The sequence below is a fragment of the Pan paniscus genome, chromosome 18, assembly GCF_029289425.2.
Source record: "Pan paniscus chromosome 18, NHGRI_mPanPan1-v2.0_pri, whole genome shotgun sequence".
NCBI classification, from domain to species: domain Eukaryota; kingdom Metazoa; phylum Chordata; class Mammalia; order Primates; family Hominidae; genus Pan; species Pan paniscus.
In genome coordinates this window covers 57,615,009-57,621,008 of record NC_073267.2, presented here as the reverse complement: position 1 = coordinate 57,621,008, position 6,000 = coordinate 57,615,009, and the positions used below count along the sequence as shown (strand labels likewise).

Here is a 6,000-nt window from a genome sequence, read left to right as displayed (position 1 = left end):
CCAGGCCTGAATGCAGTGGCATGATCACAGCTCACTGCAGTCCTGACTTCCCTGGCTCAATTCATACTCCCACCTCAGCCTCGCAAGTAGCTAGGACTACAGACACATGCCACCACGCCCAGCTAATTTTTGTATTTTCAGTAGAGATTGGGTTTCACCATGTTGCCTAGGCTTGTCTTGAATGCCTGGGCTCAAGTGATTCACCTGCCTTGGCCCCCCAGTACTGGGATTATAGGCCTGAGCCTCTGCACTCAGCCAAAATAGAATTTTTAAAGGAAGAGGAGAAATATGAAAAGGATTTCTATTTTTTTTCTTTTTGTATTCCAGTGGATTATCTCGCCCCACCCCGAGCCGTGTGTACACCCAGGCTGGGCCTCAGTTCCCTGACTGTGGGTGAGTCCACGCTCTGCCTGGAACAGGAGCTTGGCTGGTCTTTTCCTAAGGACTTCCTTGGATACAGACCGGACAGTCCCTCTCCATCATTCTCCACTCTGTTTCCGGCTAGGCCCACCAATCTTCTTGCGTAGCGCCCAATACTGATTGTCTGGGTGGAAATCCGTCTCCGCCCAGCCTTTCATGGAGATAGAGGAAAACTGATCGGCATTCTTCCTCCATAAACTTGATAGCACTTGACTCCGTTTGGAAGATTGTGGAAGCGAGTCTTTGCTGTGTTTATGAGACCCCCGGGGTTGTTGCGAAGATCAAGTGATAAAGAGGATAAAGAATTTTGAGATACACAAAGGGCTCCAGAAATGTCAAGTGATATTATTAGCAGTGATTTGCATTCATGAAGGGAAGAATGGACGGAAATTAAATGGAACACTTTGGACACGTGTAAGGAAACTGCTGTCGGTCTAGCTCACTCCCCAGGCCGGAGAGCCTTCCTGGGAGGACCCATTTTCCTACACAGCTGCCCACAGCCCCTCTCCATTTCCACCTCCCTCTAGGTAGGAAGGGAACTCAGGCTGGGCAAAGGCGGTGAATTCGCATCTCCAGGAAGCGGCGGGGCCGGAAGGCAGCCAGCAGGGGGCGGCATTGCGCAGGACAGGAGAAGGTAGCGGCCAAGTTCCTCATGAAATCCACGTGCGTGAGGCTGGGAGGGTCCTCTAAGATGTTTAAATAACCCTTAAAGCGGAATCAAGATTTGTTTTTTTTCTGCACTTAGAGAGTTTGCTCCCTCCCAGCCGGCTTGCTGAGCTCTGTGGAACCCTTCGGCTCGGCTCCCCTGAAATCGGGCGCTTGTTCTGGGACAGGCGCAGAAGGGACCCCAGGAATCACGCTTGCGCTCGGGATGTGCAGGGTTCCAAGGGTGACACAGGGGAACTTTAGTATGCAAGGGCTAGCTGCTAGTGCAGGTCTCAGACTTACCTTCCGTTCATTTCAAGACAAATTGAGCTCAAATTACCCTTTTCTTTTTCGTTAAATGAATGGGGAATGAATGAATGAGATTTTCTGTTTTGAAGATGAGGCTCCTCTCCCCTCCCCTCGCCTCCCCCTGCCCTCCCCTACCACTGCCCTCCCCTCCCCTCCCCCTGCCCTCCCCTCCCCTCCCTTCCCTTCCCCTGATCCCAAAGTTGATTCCCGGTTGCAGGAACACAGCGTAGGAAATTCGATGCATTCTCCCAGGAAGGAGCCTGGAGTGGGACTCAGGGGACCTGGGTGCTGGTCTCAGCCCCACGCCAGTCGTGGACAGGCTTCTGTTCCTTGGGCTTCTCGTCTGTAGAATGACGGTTGGAGAGAGGATTTTTCTCCTTCTCTTCTACAAGGATGTGCTGTGACAGCCAGGGAAGGGCTGGCCATGCACAGTGCTTTCATGCATGGGCTCTGACTGTCACCAAAGAGCCAGACCGGGCCACAGGCCATCCTGGAAGAGGGGAGAGCCCTTTAATGTGGGCAGAGGGAATGTTGGCCCGCCAGAGTTCCCTCTCAGGAGTGGTGGGAGTGGCAGTTGAATGGGGCAGTTGGAGAGGAGGACTTCAGGCGGGTGGGACAAGAGAAACTGAATCTGAGATCCTTGGGGAGAAGGAGGCCCTGGAGTCCTGGGCAGCAGATGCCAGGCTCTGAGCCCCATGACTGCTGACCCTCCTCCCCTCCCTCTCATCCTCAGCCCAGGTAAAGCTTCATTTCCAGCCCAGGTAAAGCTTCTCCCTGTAACAATTAGCGGCTATCATTTAGTCCCAAGGGCCTTTGTGTCTCATCCCCAGGACAGGCTGTGTGTGTGTGTGGTGGGGGGTTTGGGGGAGGTGACACCACTGAATGGGGCTGCCCAAGTGGGAGGCAGCAGCGACGAGGCTCCCAGAAGAAAGGCAGCCCCTCTTCCACTTTTGGAGCCCCCGCTATCATAAAAGAAAAGGCAGAAATGCCAAGACACGATTTCAAAATCTCTGAAATACAAAAGCCTACATTGAATAATTTAAGTCTTTTCCCACACATGCACAAACACAAACACATATACAGGGTAGTGTTCACAATTTAATTATGGGATTTATACCTCCCCCCCCACAAAAAGACCTGGAAAGCTTTACTGCAGTTCTCATATGAGGTTTCCATCTTTCTTTCTTTTTTTTTTTAATTTTAAATATATTATTTTCCTGGGAGTGTAGATTTGAATTGCTCTGAATCCAGGCTCTTGCATCCTTCTTTGATCGTGTCGGAATGTGTCTGTAACTGGATGGATGACCTCTTTTGGAGATGCCATCACTGGCCACTGTTTTAGGCCTTCTGGGAGATGAGGGGACTTGAGCAAAAGCACCCCCACTTCCCTTCCCACACCCCCAGCTTGGTGCTGTCCCCTGCATGCACTTCCCTCTGCCACCTCTCTGCCTCTCCCTGCCTCCCAACCCCAGTCCCTCATCACTCACAGGGCTTTCTGGTCTGGCTGCCGCAGGTGCCTGGGACCTGGGGACAGACAGGAGAGGTGAGGTGCAGGCAGGGCCTGGGAGAGCTCCCCAGTGTCTCCTCTGTGCTGGAGGCCAGTCAGGCCCTGGAGGAAGGGGCTGTGGGAGTTGGGGGAGACCATCAGATATTGATAACTTTGGTGGCTTTAAATTAACAATGGATTTATTAAGAAAGAAGTAGGGCTGTAGTCTCATACCTGGGAAAAATTTTATGACTAAAGGTGTGCCTGCTTTTGGTTGATGGAGGAACTCCCATCATGAGCACCAAGGAAGACCCAGAGTCCAGTTCTCAAACATAAAGTTGTTAATTTTCTGGGCTAGACAGGGGCAGAAATGAAATATAACAGAGCAAAGTGGGCAGGTGTGGAAAATGGTTCTTCTTGAGATGACTTCTAGACATCTTTTGTTCTCTCTTGGGGCAGAGACAAGGATAGAGAAAAAGGCCTCAGGAAACACTATAAGGAAGACAGCAGTGCCAATGCAATAATAAGTGTTACATGACCCCGAATCTCAGAGTCACAGAGACAGTAAGGAGTGGTGGGGATTGTGGCAAACTAAAGCATGTGTACCCTGCCCAGGAGGGGCTGCCGTGCTCAACGTAAGTGGATTGTCACCACATGAACATACAGAGCTCTTGATATTTGACGAAAGCCAGAAGCCAGTCTTATTTTTTTTTTAATGTGGTATCTCCTCATTTTTAAATGTTTTCCACAAATTGGAAAAAAATGTTTAAACTATGCAGGCCATATAAAATGGAACTGCAAGTTGTACATGGTCTTTGTGTCCTGTGCTCTAAACAGAGCCCTTCCTGCTTCTGCCTGTCCAGTCTGTTGAGGTTAGGTTAGGAACCCCCTGCCTGCTAGCAGAGGGGTGCACCAGTGACTTTTTGGCATCTCCTGCCAACCCTCAGATGCTCTGCATGGAAAACACAATGCCAAGAACAGAGCCATGATGGCTGCAGGGACCCTGGCCCGGTTGGCACTGCCTCCTCCCAGCTCTCATCCGCTGTTTACCCCTCAGACCCCATCCTGTGATTGCCAGCAAACAGATTTCTCACCCCAGGCAGCTCCTCACTCCTGGCAGAGGATGGCGTGACAGACGGGGATAGAGACGTTAGCCAAAGCAGGCTTCCTGATTTTAAAAAAAGTCTCATTTTTCCCCCCAGGGCTGCCAAATTTAGCAAAGTGCCATTCCAGCTGCAATGCTTCCAAGCCGCCTCAGATCATCAAAACTTCACATGCCCTGGGGAGCACTCAAGGAAATTACCTTCTAGCACCAATTTCCTATGCGCGCTGATTACTCAAACCTGGCCAGGGAGGCCTGACCTCCAGTGTTTGGCATCTGGGACTCAGGAGCCCTTAAGACAAGCTGATGACATCTTGCTGCCAGGGTCCCTTACCATTAGAAAAGGGAACCAAAAAATAGAAGTTATAGGTAAGGGTTCTCCACTGACAATGAGTTCCACCCTCTCAAAGGGGCTGGGAAAGATTAGCCTGGATGAGAGAGGACTAGCCACTGGGTGGCTGGGAGTGAGTTGTCAGAAATGACAATGGTCCTCAAATATCACAGGGCACATGAAGAGGACATCAGTGGAGGATGCATGGCTCCTGAGAGCCAAGAAGTGTGCAGAAAAATTGCATTTAGTTCCACAGAAGGAAAAAAAAATCATCCGCTTTAGGGCTATTTCTTTAGAAAATGCTTAACTTTTTATTTTGCAATGATTTCAAACTTACAGAAAAGTAACAGAAATAATGCTAAGAGATCCCAACTACCCTTCACTGAGATTTGCAGTGACATTTTTGCCACATTTACTTTAGCATTAATATCAAAATCAGGAAATTTATCTTTGATAAAATATTATTGCAGAATCTATAGTCCATATTTAGATTTCTCCAATGTTCCAATACTGTTCCTTTAAACATTTCATTTACTTATTTTTATTTTTTTAGAGCAGGAGTGAAAATTTATTAAAAAGTTTTAGAGCAGGGATGGAAGAAAGTAAAGTACACTTGGAAGAGGGTCAGGCGGGTGACTTGAGAGTCAAGTGCACAGTTTGACCTTTGACTTGGGCCAATAATGTTCTCTATAGCAAATTAATTTTCTTCTGGTCAAGCATCCAATCCAGGCTTGTGTGTTGCTTTTAGCTGTCACATCTCTTCTGTATCCTTTAATCTGGGATGTTTCCTCACTTTTCTTTGTCTTTCGTGCAATTGACGTTTTTGAAGAGCACAGGCCACTTGTTCTGTAGAAAGCTCCTTTGGGTTCGTCTGGTATTTTCTCAAGACTAGACGCAGGGTATGCATTTCCTGCAGGAATACTGCATGTGGGCCGTTTTGAGAAGAAGTGACTGGGGTCTGTCACCAAAGCATGTTGAGGCCCGATCTGGTGGGCCAGAGGGAAATTCTCCCTGAGAGGCTGGTTTGCCATGTCTTGGATTCTATGATTCTCCCCCAAATAATTTCAGCTGGGTTTCAGAACTTGCCGTGAGCTCTTTCTTCTTCATCAGCTAACCTGCTTTCCTACCTCTGCTTTGCTCAGGTTACCAAGGGCAGGGCAGTGGCCCAGCGGCCACTGGGAGGTCGTAGGTGGTTGATCATGGACCACAGCTTGACTGTCCGCTGTGCCCGGCAGTTGCAGAGCGGGTGGACATGTGGTAGAAAGACCGTGCCCAAAGGCTGTACTTGGGTTCAGGCTTCTTTTCTTGCTTCCGATCCAGACCAGGGCTGAGTTCTGTTCATGCAGGGAGCCAAGGACCTATGCAAGAATGAGAGGCCAATTTTTAAACTTTTCAGCCCCAGCATCTCTGCAGTGGATAGCCTCCGTCTGTCTCCTGAAGTAAATGCAGAGAGGTCAGCAGGAGGCTGTTCTGAGTGGAGGGTGCCTTGGGTACAGAAAATTCTGAAGGGCTTTCTGGTAAACAAACAAATGGAAGTCTTGTGGAAAAGGATCCAAGGAAGGTTTTGAATCTGAAGTCTTTCACGGTCATGCCAAGCCTCGTCTCGACTCTTACCTAAGTCTGGTGCATACAGTCTCATGACACGGGCACACCACACAAACCAAGGCTCAGGCAAAAATCTCTGTTTGGGCTTTTTCTCAAATCCTT

General features: G+C 49.2%; 1 protein-coding gene across 42 annotated transcripts in view; it reads left to right on the top strand.

Annotated features, from left to right (window-relative positions):
* The first annotated feature begins 1,632 nt into the window (after positions 1–1,632).
* The window catches only part of ABCC12 (ATP binding cassette subfamily C member 12), a 77,043-nt gene continuing 72,675 nt past the window's right edge, over positions 1,633–6,000 (top strand). For 15 of the 42 annotated variants that reach the window (XM_057300110.2, XM_057300106.2, XM_057300093.2 and 12 more), the window contains exon 1: positions 1,791–2,112. The gene's annotated coding sequence lies outside the window, so the exon portion shown is untranslated. Of the gene's footprint in view, positions 2,136–4,062; positions 4,332–6,000 lie in introns of all 42 variants that reach the window. The other 27 variants (XM_057300111.2, XM_057300095.2, XM_057300105.2 and 24 more) reach the window with 4 other exon arrangements.